This window comes from Narcine bancroftii, chromosome 1, assembly GCF_036971445.1.
Source record: "Narcine bancroftii isolate sNarBan1 chromosome 1, sNarBan1.hap1, whole genome shotgun sequence".
NCBI classification, from domain to species: Eukaryota; Metazoa; Chordata; class Chondrichthyes; order Torpediniformes; family Narcinidae; genus Narcine; species Narcine bancroftii.
The window spans coordinates 264,004,154-264,021,620 of NC_091469.1; the positions used below are offsets into that span (position 1 = coordinate 264,004,154).

The 17,467-nt window shown below is 43.3% G+C and overlaps 1 protein-coding gene across 3 annotated transcripts in view; it reads left to right on the top strand.

The window, feature by feature from the left end:
- Window positions 1-17,467, top strand: part of trim66 (tripartite motif containing 66) — a 337,321-nt gene that overhangs the window by 107,771 nt on the left and 212,083 nt on the right. For 2 of the 3 annotated variants that reach the window (XM_069897373.1, XM_069897330.1), the window contains exon 2: window positions 12,603-12,773. The exons of the other annotated variant lie outside the window; for it this stretch is intronic. The gene's annotated coding sequence lies outside the window, so the exon portion shown is untranslated. The remainder of the gene's footprint in view (window positions 1-12,602; window positions 12,774-17,467) is intronic. 3 annotated transcript variants of the gene reach the window in all.

The window sequence follows — 17,467 nt, forward strand, 5'->3', positions numbered from 1 at the left end:
CATCTGTCGGATAGTCTGTACCATAACCTTTGTTGCCCTCTTTTGATCTTCTTCTTCTCTCTGCACATATACTTTTTGCGCCTTTTTTAACAGGTCGCTTAGGGGTTTTTCGCTCCAGTCCTCCTCCTTTTCTAGTTTCTTTCTAATGTCCTGCCATGATTTGGAAACAAATTCAATTCGAATAAGCTGTTCACCCATTGGTGTACTAGGGTCCACGCCCGCATACTGTTGGACATTCTTTCTCACCCTCTCCAAGAAATCAGTAGGGGACTCGTCTTTCCCCTGGTGGTTCCCAAATGCCTTGGTGAAATTGTGACCCTTTGGCACAGCCTCCCGTATCCCTTTAATTGTCCACTCTCTATATTGTCTCATACTTGCCAATCCCTCGGGTGTTCGTTTGTCCCACCTGGGTTCATTTAAGGGATATTTTTGTTCATGGGGTCTGGGGTCCCCAGGTTGTTCATATTCCCACATGAGGAGGGCAGCCCGTCGAATCATCTGCCTCTCCTGGGGTGAGAATAATGTTCCCATTATTGCCTGCATCTCATCCCACGTATATGTGTTTGGTCCCAGGAATTGGTCGAGCTGTTCGGCCAGTCCTATAGGATCTTCCAATAACTTTTTCATTTCTTTCTTAAATCCCCGCACCTCTGTACTAGTTAGGGGAACATTCACATATCCCGTTCCCCCTCCCGGTCCTCCCATAGGAACTTCCCTCAGGGGATTTAGGCTTACTGAAAACTTTGATGGTCCTGGACCAGTCTGGGATCTTGTCCAGGGTCGGTTTACCGGTGGAAGTTTAGGGTCCGACTCCCTTAATTCATCCTTTTTTTCCTGGCCCCTTTCGGGGCAATCAGATTCATCACCTTTCCCCTCCGGTAATGAGCTTTCCTCGGGCGCAGTTGGCACCGGGGGAATATAAGGAGGGGGAAGGTTGTCCAGAGGTTCCCACTTCTTTTCTCCCGCTACCCTCAATTTAAAACATTTTGTTAAGGATCCTGGCCAGGGAACCCAACAAAATGCATATGCTGACTCTTCTTGATTCACCTTTGGTCTCGAATTTACATATATGTTTAATGCTTGTCTAACCCAATCCTCATCAGATCCAAATTTCGGCCACCAGACCGAGGAACCTTTAATAGGTTGTTTCGACCAAAGGAGACAATATTGAACCATCTTTTTCTTGTTTTTGTCTCGATATCTTTTACTATCCCAATTTTCAAACATTCTCCCCAAAGGGCTGTCAAGGGGAACTCCCAGGAATTGTCCTGAATTTTCAGACGAGCCCTTAGATTTTGATCCTCCCATTTTCCCACCTAGATCCGTTTATCGTTGCTGAGGACCCTCTCGTTCTGGACCCTACTCCCTTCTTCTCAGACGCCTCGTCGGAGGTACTGTCCCTCCTTCGGTTACCGCTGAGGTTTCCCTGGGGTCGACCCCTCTCTTCTCGGCACTTCGTCGGAGGTGCTGTCCCTCCTTCGGTTACCGCCGAGGTTTCCCTGGGGTCTATCCTAGAGTCCCACGACAGGGTCCTCACGCCACGACAAAAGCTCTATACCTGATCTATTACATTAGGTTTTTTTTTATCCTAACAGGTGTATCCCGTTACACCTGTTACCCAATCCCCACACCACAATCGTAAGTTGTCACTTACCGGTGTCTTCTCGGGGATTGAACCGCCACCCTTCTCCTCTCCGTCTTGTCGTGTCACCTTGTCCGGATACCACTCGCTCAAGCCGCCCGAAGCAACGAGCAAGGGACTAGGAGCCGCTGAACTTAGCGGGGTGCACCACCTCCGATGTCCCTCTTCTCGCCTCCCCTCACGGCTGGAGTGTAGATCCCGGACGAGCCCCCAATTGTCAGAAATAAAACTTCTCACACATGAGTCTCTTTAAAACTGATGACACGACAAGCTTTATTTACAAGTCTGCAGAGTTGGACTCAACTGGCTTCTCACCAGTTAAGCCCCGATACATACAGTGCATTGATTTTTATACCCTTGTTGTTTGCCCTTCCCCTTCTTATTAATACTGTTTTAATTGGTTAGTATTGCAAAAGCATTCTAAGTACAATTGCATTTTTAATTATCACGTTCGTTACGTACGCTGCGAACTCTACATACACTAAATTCTGTTTCTCACCCTTCTTATCAATCTTTTGTCTCCTGCATGTCTCTCACTATGACCATGAAAAGATATGTTTAAAAAAAACATATCCAGCTGAACTTTTTGTCCTTGGCTGCTAGTAAGCTCCCTGTCTGTTCTGGCTTCCCTTTTTATGATTAATCATCACATTTTAACTTAAGCCATTTTAACCTAAATTCTCTATCTCTAACATTGACTACTCCTAATCAGTCCCTGTCTATCCAAATAATTGTATATTCCACCTTTAAGAACACTCTCCATTTATGTACCTACCACTGATGTCAGACTCATGGGCCTATAATTATCCAGTTTACTGTTATCTCCTTTTGTTTAAACAGTGGAACAACATGAGCAATCCTCCAATCCTCTGACATCTCCCTCATGGCTACTGACATTTTAAATATTTCTGAAAGAGCCCCCACTATTTCTTCATTAACCTCCATCAAGGTCCTAGAGAATATCTTATCAGTGATTTAGCCACCTTTATTCTCTTTAAAATAGACTCAATATTCCTTTCCTTAGTGAATAATGAAGAAAATAAATCATTTAAAATTTCCCCTGTCTCTTCTGACTCCTCACATCGCCTACCCCTCTGATCCTCAAAGGGCCCAATTTTATCCCTCACTATTCTTTTACCTTTAATGTACCTGTAGAAACCCTTTGGATTTATTTTTACCTTGCCTGCCTTCTCCAGCCTCTCCTTATAATGTAAACCTATAATTCAAGTGAATCTTTTCTGCACCAGTTGTAGCATGACATCCCTGCCCCTGTACTCAGCGGCCTAACTGGAGAATGCAAGTTGCTAAATGCCTTCTTCATCAGACTTTCTACTTGTCTCTTCACTTTTGTGGAACTATGTACATGCACTGTCTCGTCTCTCTGCTCTCTAACACTTTGCAGGGCCCAGTCGTTCACAATAATGCAGTAATTAAGTTCCTGGACTAATAATATAGAGGCACAAGTAAAGACTAAATTGGGGGAAAAAAAAACAATAGACATTAGTCATGATGAGGCCAGAATCATTCATTCATTATGAGCACCTATTGGGTTACTAATGTCATTCAGGGAGGAAATCTGCCATACTTATTTGTTCAGGTTTATATATTAATAACTCTAAAGCAATTTGGTGAAGTCATTTTGGGATTGGCAATTATTGCTGGACTTGCCAATGTTGCTGAGGTTTAGTTCTTAGTCAAGACTTAACAATTACAGGGGCGTGGCCTGATGGTGAAGGAAGAAGAGATGTAATTCCGTCTTCCCCCAGTTGGACTGATAAATACCCGAATTAAAATACTTAAAAAGTCTGCTCAGAAGTTGTCTGAATTTTAAGAGATTACAATGGCTGCCAATACGAAGAAGTCAAAAACACAGACTGAGAAGAAATTTTCATTTAAAAGTACGGAAGAAATGAGGCCTACTTACCAAGTGGAATCCACGGAATCGCTTGGACAGCTACCTAAACAACAATGTGTACCAGCTCGGCTAAGTATTACCCCCGGCGCCCTCGAAAAATGGCACCAGGCTTCCGATTTTTTTTCTTCCTTTCAAGATCAGTGCGCCCACAATGTCGGGCGCGCTGGAGAAGTGCCAGAATTGATCGAGTCGGCCCCAAAGCATGATATCGCTGTGTGTCAACGCAGAGGCCCAAGGCAGCATGTCAGAAGACGCGCCTGCATGGGCCTCAGTGCTGCCAGGCATGCGCGGTGCGTCAAGAGTACGTGAATTATTAGACTTCGTTGGGGAAGTCAGTCAGCAATGCTCTGAGTATACTGGGTCTGGTTCTGCAGGAGTGCAGACCAGAAGTTACAAGAACAACTGAATTAAAAGAACAACAGTTTAAAGCCTTGTCTCAAACTGAACAAACAGGAGAAGAAATACTGACTGCTGCTGAAGGGAAAGAAGGTCGGCCTCATGGTGAAACTAGTGATACTACTTTTGATGCTGTTTTTACAATTTTGAAATTTATAGATCATCAAATGGGTAACATGTCATCACAAATGTCTACTTCGATTGGTCATGGATTTATGAATATGACTGAAAAAATGAACAGTATTTGTGAAGAAGTTTCTGTTAAGAAAGATATCTCTGTTGTCAAAGCTGATGTTAATAGGTGCTTGAATAGAGTGGATATAGTTCAAGATAATTTTTAAAAGATAGAAGGTGCCTTTCAAGTTTGTAAAGAACAAGTGGACTGAAATAAAGAAAATATAGAAAAAGTGGAAGATTCTTTGGTCGGACTGGAAATTCAGAAGAAGGACTTGTTGAAGAAAATAGACTCTTTGGAAAATCAAAGTTGCTGGAATAATGTTAAAATAGTGAGAATTCCTGAAGGAATTGAAGGTCTGGATCCAATAATTTTTTTTTAAATGGATCCCCGAAGCATTAGGATTGGCATTTTTTCCAGAAGGTTTGGAATTAGATAGAACACATAGGGTTCTACAAAGTAAACCATACTTGGGTCAACCTCCAAGAGCTGTTTTGATTCATTGTCTACGCTACCAAGATAGGGAAACTATATTGAAAGGTGCAGTTCAAAATGCACGTAGATATCAATCCTCATTGATGGTACAAGGAAACAAGGTTTTCTTCTACCCAGATTTAAGTCAAGAAATTATTAAAAGGCGTAAAGAATTTAATTCTGCTAAGGAAGTGCTTTGGCGGAAGGGTTATAAATTTTCTTTTAGATACCCTGCAGTTTTGAAGATCTTTTATGGGAATTTCCAATCACAGTTCTTTGAGAGTGATCACGATGCTCTAATTTTTGCCAATTCTTTGCTAGACAGGGCTACTGAAAGGCATTCTTCGCCTAAGAGGAAGATATCTGATGAGAAGAATGGAAATGGGAATGGGAAGGCATCTCTGACTAACATGCCAAAATGTTTGATTGATATTGATGATCCGGAGCAAGTTTTGGGACTGAAACCATAAGGGTTGTGAGCTGATTAAGACTTATAATTTTGTAAGTCCGGTTGGGGGGATGGAGCTTGCTGAAGATTTCGGAAGTTTTCCGCCACTAGTGGGAGGCATTTTATTTCTTTTCACACCCAGTTAAGTGGGGAGTTACTACCTTTGTAGTATTTATACAAAACAAATATTTTTTTTAGTGCTCGTTTTACTTTGTTAAAGAGGGGTTGATTGATTCTTTAATTTATATTATATTTCAAGGGGAGCTTTAAATTTTATTATTGGAGAAGGGCAGGGGTCTTTTTTTGTTGTGAATGGAAGGAATAGAAAAAGGGGATTCTGAATTTGTTTTTACTTTATTTTGATAATAATGTCCAACCAGAATTTTGCAACGTTTAATGTGCAGGGTTTAAATAACCCAATTAAATGAAAACGAGTTTTAGTTTATATAAAAAAGATGAAAATTGATATTGCTTTTCTACAGGAAACTCATTTAACTGAAAGTGATTTGAAATTAAAGAGAGATTGGGTCGGTCATGTATTTTCATCTTCTTTTAATTCGAAAATGAGAGGAGTTGCGATTCTGATCCATAAGAAGATAGCATTTGAATTTGAATCTTTGGTGGAATCTGCTGGGGGAATTTTAATGATTAATTGTAAACTTTACGCGGAAGCATGGTCTTTGCTGAATGTGTACGCTCCTTATGTTGATGAGGAACAATTTATGTCTGAAGCTTTTCTAACTTTAAGTCAAGCTGAAGAAAATATTTTGATTGGGGGAGATTTTAATTGTGTATTAGATCCATTATTAGATAAATCCCCAAAAATTGTGAACAAATTAAAGGCAACGGTTAAATTGATGTTACTGATGAATGATTTAAATCGGTTAGAACACACATGTCAAACTCTGGCCCGCAGGCCAAATTTGGCCCGTGATATAATTCTATTTGGCCTGCAAGATCATATCAAAAATGTATTAGAGGTGGCCCGCTGGCTGCCGCGCCAGTATAGCGCATGCACAGTAACCGCTGTGTCCCAGGGTGAGAGAGAGAGAAAAATCCTGGTCCTTGAAAAGTAGTGGTGGGTGGTTTTATAAACACGCTGTCGTGTCTCCCCTCCCACCCCCCCCCACCGCAGCGCGGCCTGGTCGGTGTCAGGGGAAGCCAAGGCCGCTTCCCAGTGCCCAGAACCCCAGTGGCACAGCGTTTCTTTGAGCTGCAGATGGAGTTGGGACGCCGGAGTGAATATTGGGGCTCCCACCGGGCTATGGGGGCGCCGGCCGCCCTGCTCCCTCCCACCGGACCAGCGGCGGGTGCCCAGAGTACACGTGGAGAGCGAGGGTGGCATGAGTTGGATCGGGATTAGCCGTGCTCACCTGCTCCTCCACCGCTGACTGGGATCCCAGCGCGGTCCTGAGCGCGGAGATTGCCCTGGAAAGGTCCTGGGACACCGGCATGGAAAGAAAAGGGGGTCCGGGAGAAACTCAGCAGGTCAAGGGGGGGTCCGGGAGAGACTCTGCAGGTCAAGGGAGGTCCGGGTGTAACTCAGCAGGTCAAGGGGGGGTCCGGGAGAAACTCAGCCGTCAAAGGGGGATCCGAGAGAAACTCAGCATGTCAAAGGTGGATCCGGGAGAAACTCAGCAGGTCAAAGGGGGTCCGAGAGAAACTCAGCAGGTCAAGGGGGAGGGGTCCAGGAGAAACAGAAGGTCAAGGGGAGGGGGTCTGGGAGAAACTCAGCAGGTCAAGGGGGGTCTGGGAGAAACTCAGCAGGTCAAGGGAGGTCCGGGAGAAACTCAGCAGGTCAAGGGGGGTCCGGGAGAAACTCAGCAGGTCAAGGGAGGTCCGGGAGAAACTCAGCAGGTCAAGGGGGTCCGGCAGAAACTCAGGGGGGGCCTGACCTCGCCAGGACCATTGCCCACTCCCCCTCCCTGCCGCAGGCTGACCCGTGACTCACGGTGACGGGGCCGCTGATCCGCCGAGATGCCGCCCTGCAGCGAGAGCCGATGCCTCTGCACTGTCGTTGTCCAACCCGATTGCCCGCAAACCCCGCCCTCCCGCACACAGGCTTGAGTAAGTATTATGAACTTTAATCTCAGGATAAAACGATCTTCCAATAGTTTCATGTCACAGTGATAAATATATTCCTGGTTAAAAATGGTCCTGCACCTGGATACAAGCTCATTAGGCATAAAACTTGACAAGTGTGTAAATCAAAGGATATCTGTACCAATGGAAAAAGGGCATGGCAAATAACCCTGCTAGAGTTCATGCCCACAATCAGTCACCCATTTGATTGTTTCAGGAATCATGTTATTCTCCCACATTCTCAATAGCCCTCAGATTTTACTATTCGACAGCACACTAGCAACATTTGACAAATCCTCTATAGAGAAATATTATTTATTGAATATTTTATTTCTCATTTGTTAATGCTTCTGGAAAGAGTTTATCCAAAACTATTATTAAACATTTATTTTAATAAGAAAAAGTTTAACATTACATATGTTGAAAGAAGAGAAAACATGCAGATGTTGTTGAAAATTGTCAATAAATATTTAGTTCGGCCCTTGACTTAGTCCAAGTTTTTAATTTTGGCCCTCCGTGAATTTGAGTTTGACACCCCTGCTGTATACCAAAGGGGTATATTTCAGTTATTTCTCAAATGTTACATGATAGTATGGATAAAGTGGAATGGGAGAAGTCTAAGCTTAAATGGGAAAGAGGTTTAACCTTTATTTTCCTGGAAGATAATCGGGCAGATATGTGTTATGATAGTGTAACAAAATTGGCGAATGTACGATATGGAATGTTTAATTATAATTTTTTTACATCAGTTATATTTAACTCCGGAGAAATTGAAAAAAAAATTGTTTTAGTAACTCAGATTCTTGTTTCAGATGTGGTTCATGTACTGGAACTTTTTTACATGTTGTCTGGTCTTGTGTTAAAGTACATCCATTTTGGGAAGGAATTAGGTTAGTTTTGGAAAAATTATATAATATTAAACTAACATTAGATCCATCCATTTTTTAATTGGGTTATATGGTTTCTTTAAGGGGATTAGGGTTGGATAAGTTTCAAATTGCATTTGTACGTTTAGTGTTGTCTGTAGCACGAAAATGTGTAGCTAGTACATGGAAAGATAATATAGAGATTGGTATGGCATAATGAATTGAAAGCTGGTATTATTATGGAAAAAATACACATAATTTGCATGATAATTATTCTTTTTTGTTAATAAGTGGTTTCCTTATTTGGAATATATGCATTTAGATATACTTTGATTTATTGTAAATACTTTCAGTTTTTCTTTTTATTTATATTTTGGCTCTCCTTAAGAGAGCTGGCTGATGGGGTGGGAAGGTGGGCTAGGGTTGTTTTTTATATACTTATACAAAATTTTTCTTATTGAATTGTATGTTGTTTTTTTAATGATTCTTTAAATAAATAAAGTTTTAAAAAAATAATGGCTGATACCACGAACAGGCTTAATCAGTTGGGAAGAAATATTTTCAAAGCATTAAGAATAGTTTAAAATTGAATTTAGTATAAATACATTGTAACTACATTTAAGAAACAGTTGAAGCAATATGAAGAGTCATTTAAAGATTACACCAAGACATCTCAGAACAAAAAGTTTTTTGATGGGTTCAGCAAATGAAATGCTTAAAGAGTTACGGAATCTAAATCCACTGACACCAGTTTGAATCCCACATTGATAAACTGGGAGTTCTGTTTGGATTATTTCTGAAACTTCTCTCCCCTTTCTGAACCTCTCTGTCTCAGGAGATGGACTGTTTTCTGTACACCCACTGACTCCCACGGATACACAGACCACCCATCTCCCTTCTGTCTGGTAAGGACACCTTTTCTCCTCCCAGTTCCTCCATGGTTGCCGTGTCTGCTGGCAAGATGATGCCTTCCATTCCAGAAGTGTCCTTTTTTTCCAAGGAAACCGTATCCTTCTATAGTATAATGACAGACCCCTCTCTCACATTTCCTCCATTTCTCCTCTCCCCTCCAAACAGAACAGAGAGTTTACCTAGTCCTCACCTTTCACCCTACCTATCTCCACATCGTGCACATCATCCTTCCTCATTTCTACCAGCTGCAACTAGTTCCCATCACCAGCCACATCACTTTGTATGTCCAATCCTCCTTAAACCTTCTCCTTTACCACCATCCAGGTGAAGCAAATATGCACTGCACTCCCCCTAACCTTGCTTCCCACAACAGTGCTCCCAATGTGACACCCCCCTCTATATTGGCAAGACCAAGTGCAGACTTGGCAGAAGTTTCACAGAACACCTTCACTCTGTCTGCAATGCTCACCCCGAGCTCCCATTTGCAGGTGAGTTCACCTCTCCTTCAGATTTCCACACTCCATCCTCAGCCATCTCCACTGCCAGGATAAGGTCCGACGCAAGCCAGAGAAACAACGCCTCACATCCCACCTGGGTCGTCTGAATCCCAAGGGAATGATCAATGAATTTTCCAATTCCAAATAACCCTTGCTTACTGTATTCTCCTTCTGATCCACCTTTGATCCTCCCATCACTTTGTTTTTAATCCAGATTCCAAACGCACCCCCCCCCCCCCCGCCATCCCCTCAACTCCCTCCTCCTCCTGATTCCAACAACCTCAAGCTCACATTTCTCTCATTATATCCTCGCCCCATTCTGGTTACAATTGGTCCTATCTGGTCTCTTCTTACCTGAGAGCTCCCATTACCACCATTATGACCTTCTTTACTTGTCACATTTCAGAACTAGTAGCCTTATCTCCCTCCACCAGCTGAGTCCACCTATGCCCATCTTGTTTCTTCCACTCCCTTCTTTTTCTTTTCTCTTTTTCTTTAAGTGGTTTCATCTGCCTATGTCTCTCAACTCCACCATTCCCCCTCCCCTTCCCCACTCTCCATCTGTCTGCCATCCTTTGCTCCATCCCTGATTCACCAGTCCCTGAGTGGCTCCTTTCTCATCCCTCTGCCCTTTCCTCATATTTGGTATCTCCCCTCTCCACTCTTTGTCCTGATGTAGAGACTCGGACCCAAGGCAGCACCAATTCTTTGTTCTCCCCCACCCCCTCTCCCATTGATGGTGGTCAACCAGCTGAGTTCCCACTGCAGATTGTTTGTAACACCAACAAGGGGCTGTACTCGTGAGCAACCATCGGGATAATATGATCACCTGAAGAATTGAAACCAACAAAGGATAAAAACAAATACAATCGTACTTTTAAACAGCAGGGGAATTCAGAGCTGTGGGTAGCAGGCACGTAAGTGGAGTTGAATCCATTTGCTTCACCATAATCTTGATAAATGGCTGTGCAGGTTTGACAGAACAGGTGGCCTATTCCTGCTCCAATTTATACATATTTTTTTTTAATATCAAATCATGCTTTAATATTGAAACCACTAATACCAGGTAAAGGTGGGGTAAAACCCACCTATGGGTAACCATCGTAAAAAATGCTCTACAGTGTATCAATGTTAATTCATTGTGATACAAACTGAGCGGTAAAACTGGCTTTCATCTGTAAATTGAGGTGGTGCTTTGCCATTCCAGTGGGCAGAAGTCTGCTGAGCAGGGAGGTAAGAAGGAAACTTGCTGAGAGCCAGATTACAGGCTTTAAATCCAGAGAACAAGATCAATACAGAAGGTGGAGTTATGACCTATGAGAAGCTATCTCCCAGCCAAATTGGAGATTTCAGATGAAAATTGAAAAAAACAAAGGGCACCTGAAAGCTATGGCAGGGTTTAAATGTCATAACCTACTACAAAACCAAGTCCGGCAAAGTAGCAGACAGAAAAGCTTCCCTCCCAGAGGAACTCAATGCCTTCTATGCCTGATTTGACCACAATAACAGTGAAAAACCACCCCTCTGCACTTCCACAATCCCTGATGACCCTGGCCTGTCCATATCTGAGGATGACATGTGTGCTGTCAGGAGAGTGAACCTGAGGAAAGCATCGGTACAAATGGAGTACCTGCCCAAGTTTTAAAAATATGTGTTGACCAATTTATCAATGTATTCACAGATATTTCATCATCTCATTCCGTGGTACCCACCTGTTTCAAACTGGCATCAATCATACTGGTGGCCAAGAAGAGTGTAGTAACCTGCCTTAATGACTATTGACCGATAACACATCAACAGTAATGAAGTGTTTTGAAAGGCTGGGGTTGAAGCCTATCAGCGCCTGTCTGAGCAGTGACATGGATCTGTTCTGGTTCGCCTATCTTAGCAACAAGTGTACGGCAGACACCATTTCATTGGCTCTACACAAAGTGCTGGAACACCTGTCCAGCAAAGACGTATATCAGGATGCTCTTCGTCGACTAAATTTCAGCACCATCGTCCCTCAAAAGTGATCAGCAAACTCCAAGACCTGGAACCTAACATCCCGAATGTGTAATTAGATCACGGATTTCCTCACCTCCAGACTACAATCAGTGAAGATTGGTAAGATTTTCTCCTCCACAATCTCCATCTGTACCAGAGCACCACAGGGCTGTGTTCTTAGCCCCCTGCTCAAATCAGTTTACGCCTACTACTATGTGCGTCAGTACGACAATAACACCATCAACAAATTTGCCGATGATACTGTGGTATAAGGGCTGGATTGACTAGGTTTATATTCACTGGAATTTAGAAGATTGAGGTGACATCTTATAGAAATGTATAAAATTCTTAAGGGATTGGACAGGAAGGTTGTTTCCGAGTTAGGGAAGACCAGAACCAGGGGTTCTGAGGATAAGGGCTGAGGGTCAGTATGACAATAACACCATCAACAAATTTGCCGATGATATTACAGTACTGGGTTGTATAAAGGATGGCAATGAGTCAACATTCAGAAGGGAGATTGGCTGAATGTTGCACCAACCACAACCTTGCACTCAATCTCAGCAAAATTAAAGAGATGATTGTTGACTTCAGGAAGGGAAAGCCATTGGTGTACGATCCACTGATCATTGGGGGATCAGAGGTAGATAGGGTGAGCAAATTTAAGTTCTTGGGAGGATTTAAATTCTATCTCGGAGGACCTTTCCTGGACCCAACACACCAATGGCATTATGAATAAAGTACATCAGCACCTCTACTTCCTCAGAGGTGTGGTGGAAAGTGTACTGTCCAGCTGCATCATGGTCTGTTATGGGGACACCAATACCCCGGAGTGCAAAGCCCTGCAAAAGGTAGTGGACACAGCCCAGGACATCACAGGAAAACCTTCCCCACCATCAAGAACATCTACGGGGACATCCACACCACTCAGCACCTGCTCTGTTCTCCCTGCTGCCATCAGGAAAGAGGACTAGGTGCTTCAAGACTCACACCACCAGGTTCAGGAAGAGCTGCTGCCCCTCCCCATCAGACTCCTCAATGACAAACTCAATCAGGGACTCACTTAAGGACTCTCGCTTGTGCACTTTATTGATTTTCCTCTCTATATTGCGCCATCATTTGTTTATATTTCTTTTATTTGTTTACGTGTACATTGTGTGCAGTTTTTTTTTACACCACCAATAAATAATAATTCTTCCTTGCCCACAGGAAAAACTCACAGATATGTCCGATCACAGATATGTTTGAGGTCACCATGAAGGCTTAATGAAAATTTATGCTGGGACCCACGTTGGCAGGCGTTACCAGACATTAAGAAATGCATCAAGTATTCGATACGGGCTCAAAAGCCAAAGGGATTGTGCTGTCAGCCGTATAATGGTACACAGTATACTTCTAACTTATAGAACAGTACATACATGTAACTGAAATCTATATGTATGTAATTTTTATTGTTATTGTGTTATTACGTTAATGTGTACTCTCTCTTCAATGCCAGTTGTCGTAAGTGCAGTACACATACAATCTTATTACTATTACTACCTGTGTATGTATATTTTTATAGGTACTGTACCGTATTTACATTTTATTAACTATGGTATTTAGGCATGTATATGTACAATATAGAGCAATGGTTCTCAACTTTTTCTTTCCATTCACAAACCACTTTAAGTAATCCCTGAGCCATTGGTGCTCTGTGATTAGTAAGGGATTGCTTCACATGGTATGTGGGTGGAAAGGGAAGGTTGAGAACCACTGCTCTTGACCCATTTGTTAGTGAAATAATTTGCCTGAGAAAAATTGTCATTGGCCCATTTCCTTTGGAGTTATGAAACCGTGCACATAACGAGTCAATTAGGGACAATTAAAACAGTGGTTTTCAAACTTTTTCTTTCCACCCATATCTTTGGCTTGGCTTCGCGGACGAAGATTTATGGAGGGGTATGTCCACGTCTGCTGCAGGCTCGTTGGTGACTAACAAGTCCAATGCGGGACAGGCAGGCACGATTGCAGTGGTTGCAAGGGAGAATTGGTTGGTTGGGGTTGGGTGTTGGGTTTTTCCTCCTTTGTCTTTTGTCAGTGAGGTGGGCTCTGCGGTCTTCTTCAAAGGAGGTTGCTGCCCGCCGAACTGTGAGGCGCCAAGATGCACGGTTGGAGGCGATATCAGCCCACTGGCGGTTGTCAATGTGGCAGGCATCAAGAGATTTCTTTAAGCAGTCCTTGTACCTCTTCTTTGGTGCACCTCTGTCTCGGTGGCCAGTGGAGAACTCACCATATAACACGATCTTGGGAAGGCGATGGTCCTCCATTCTGGAGACATGACCCACCCAGCGCAGTTGGGTCTTCAGCAGCATGGATTCGATGCTTGCAGACTCTGCCAGCTCGAGTACTTCGATGATGGTGATGAAATCACTCCAATGAATGTTGAAGATGGAGCGGAGACAGCGCTGATGGAAGCGTTCTAGGAGCCGTAGGTGATGCCGGTAGAGGACCCATGATTCGGAACCGAACATGAGCGTGGGTATGACAACGGCTCTGTAAACGCTGATCTTTGTGTGTTTCTTCAGGTGGTTGTTTTTCCAGACTCTTTTGTGTAGTCTTCCATATACCACCTGAAGTAATCCCTTACTAACCACAGAGCACCTATCGGCAGAGGGAATACTTCAGGTAATATGTGAGTGGACTTTTTCTTTCCACCCATATACCACCGGAAGTAATCCCTTACTAACCACAGAGCACCTATTGGCAGAGGGAATACTTCAGGTAATATGTGAATGGAAAGAAAAAGGTTGAGAATCTCTGATATAGAGGTCTAGGTAAATATGTATGTGTGTCATGTTATCTTATGTTGTTCAGTATATTTCACCTATAATGATCGACTTAGGCCCAAATCGATTTGTGTCTCCACTTCTAGAACATAACCCGGATGCAATTCGATACATGGCTGTATAACTGCTTTTCTTTCTTGGTGAAAGAGATACAAGTGAAAAAAAAACAAATGGAGTCTAAAAGGAATGCACATCCGATTAAATAATTTATAAATTTTACATAATAATCATGAAGAGATTATTTACAGTGGATGCAGTGAATGTGGTTCACTTCTCCAACCACATAGGCCATGACTTCTGGAAGGGTTAGGTCATCGTAGAAGATGAACTCCAGACACTCTACCAAGGCCTCGGACTGAATGATGACTTGCTACGGTTACTTTGAGGAAAGCTAAAATGATTGTTTCCACTCTGCAGTTTTAGGTGCCAGGCAGCCCACATCACAGAATGTCTTGATCGACAGCACCACAACAACCACAATTTATAAAAAATTGTCTGGTTTGTCCATTGCATGTTTTTAATGAGAATCTTTCAGATTCTCCAAGCAGTCAATGAGCCATCTGTTGGGTGGCACGGATAAAGCAGAAGTTAGAGCGACGCAGTTTCGCATCTCATGCTGTCTGTAAGGACATTCTCCCCACGTCTGCATGGGTTTCTCCTGAGTGTTCTGGTTTCCACCAACCCTTCAAACCATATGGGGTTGTAGATGTACTTAAGGGGCATGAGTTCATGGTCTGGAAGTACTTGTTCCCATACTGTACATTGAAATTTAATATTCTTGGATTTTCCATCAAAAGTAACCATGACATTGAATTTTTCTGTCACAAAATATGGGCATATTTGTTGTGAATGCAAAATGATTTTGCTGCCTTTGTCCTTTTTTTTTGCTGCGCGGATGTCATATATTTTCCTGTGAGCTGCTCAGTATTCTCAGTTGCAGCTGGTATTTAAGTAAGGCTGTACAAAATGATGAGTTGGATTCCCTCTGAAGCTTTCACATCATTTACTGGGCTTTGTCTGTTTTGAATAAGAACCAGGATTTACAAAACATTTTTGCGCATCATGTAATGCAGAGAAAAAATGAAGATGTATTTGCGAAAATGGAGCGAGAGTTGTTCTGATCGAGGGAAGTGGGGAGGAGTGGGTCCGGGGACAATCTTGGCATAGTTTACAGTCTATGGGGGTGGAAGAAAAACTTCCCATTGAATATAATGTAGCTACACAAAGTTGTATTGATACATCATTTGTAAAAAAAAAAAAAAGTCCCATGGGACCACACCACCAAAATACACACATGTGACCAATGAATGCACTCACCCTGAACATCTTTAGAACATGAAAGGAAACTGGAGTACTGGGAGTAAACCCATGTGGTTAGGGGGAGAACATACATATTCCTCACAGACGGCAGTGGATTTGAACCAGGTCACTGACACTGTGTAATAGTTTTTCACTGAACTGCTGCATTAACAGTACTTCTCAAATTTATTGGAATGTTTAAAAAAAATAACTTTAATCCACAAACTTACCTGGTTCATCATTTAAAAAATAGGTTTACAGAGAAATGCAAAAGGTTTGACGTGCTGGAGAAACTCAGCAGGTCAAGATTTCAGCATCTGCAACTTTCTTCTCTCCCCACCCTTATCCACCTTCAGCAGGGATAAATCTCTCTGAGACTCATGAGCCCAATCTTCCTTCTCCCCTCCTCCCCCCCCACTCCATCCTACCCTTCCTTTCCCTTTTGGCACTTGCTACTGCTATCACAGAAAGTGCAACCCTTTGTCCCTACATCTCCTCCTTCACCTCCAACCAGAGCCACAAACAGACCTGCTCAGTGAGGCAAAGCTTTACATGCACATCATCCAAGTGAATGTACTTCCAAAAGTGTGCTCAGTGTGGCCTCCTAAACATTATTGAGACCAAATGCAGATTGGGTAACCATTTCAATCGAACATCTAGCCTCTGTTTGTGGGCATAAACCTGAGCTTCCAGTAGCCAATAATTTCAACTCCCCCAACCATTCCTACGGTGGCATGTTTATCCTCGGCCTTATCCACCGTTAGAGTGAGGCTAATCATAAACTTGAGGAACAAGAAGTCTTAACTATAATGATTAACTAACATGATTTTTTTCTAATTCTATGTAACCCTCACCCCATCCCATTCCAGTGAATTCTGGTCTCATCTTTACCTGCTCTTGTACCTAGTTTTTTTTTTTTATCTCTAACTTTTCCACCCTCCCAATAGTTCTTTCCTCTCCCACCATGTGTAAAAGAAACTTAGATGTTTTTTGTATTACTTATATTTTATTATCAGCTCACGACCTTGTGGGACACATCCATTTGGTGCATCTAACCTGAGGTGGGACATTCCATTTCCCACCAACTCCCAATCACCACATACCCCTTCCACCTTCTGCCCTATCACCTTTGGATCCCTCTACCACCTTCTTTCAATTCTTACATATGCAATACCATCTTCTTATCTGATTCTTGATAAAGGGTTTCAACTTGAACTATTATCTGACCAATGGATGCTGTCTAACCTGCTAGGTTCCACTGGGTGGGAAACTGCTTCCACAGCAAATCTGCTACCAGGCCGAGCTGTCCACTCTCTCCTGTCTTGCTTATGTGCTGCTAGAGCTCTTTGCTGAATCCAGCATGAAGGACAAAGGCGGAAGAGGAGTGATGCTGCCCTTCCCCCTTGACTGATAAAGAAATAGGTTTAAGGGGATGTTTTGAACTAAATGTTGAGAAGCAGAGATGTTTAGTAAGCAACTAACAAAACTTAAGAGATCGGCAGTTGATAATGAGTCTACCGTAAAAGATCTATTAAAATCAGGGAAGCTCCAGAATTTTATGTGCAGATACAGTAAAACCTCATTAGAACACTGTAGTTGGAGCCAAGATTTCATACCGCATTATAGCCGAGTCTTGGAAAAGATGCAGGGGCGGCCAGTGCGGGGCTTTGGGGCAGGAGGTGCCAGCGCGGGACATCAGGGCTGGGGCAGCCACCGCGGGACATCGGGGCAGGGACGTCCAGCTGCCCCTGCCCCAACGTCCCGTGCTGGTCGCCCCTGCCCCAAAATCCCGCACTGGCACCCCCTGCCCTGAAGTCCTGCATGGGGGGGCAGGCGCAGCAGGGAGGTGGGCTGTCAGGCAGTGTGGAGGGGGGCTGACAAGCACAGGGACTGGGGCTGTCAGGCGTGGGGAGTTGGGTCTCTGGCTGATTGTTATCAGCCCGCCCC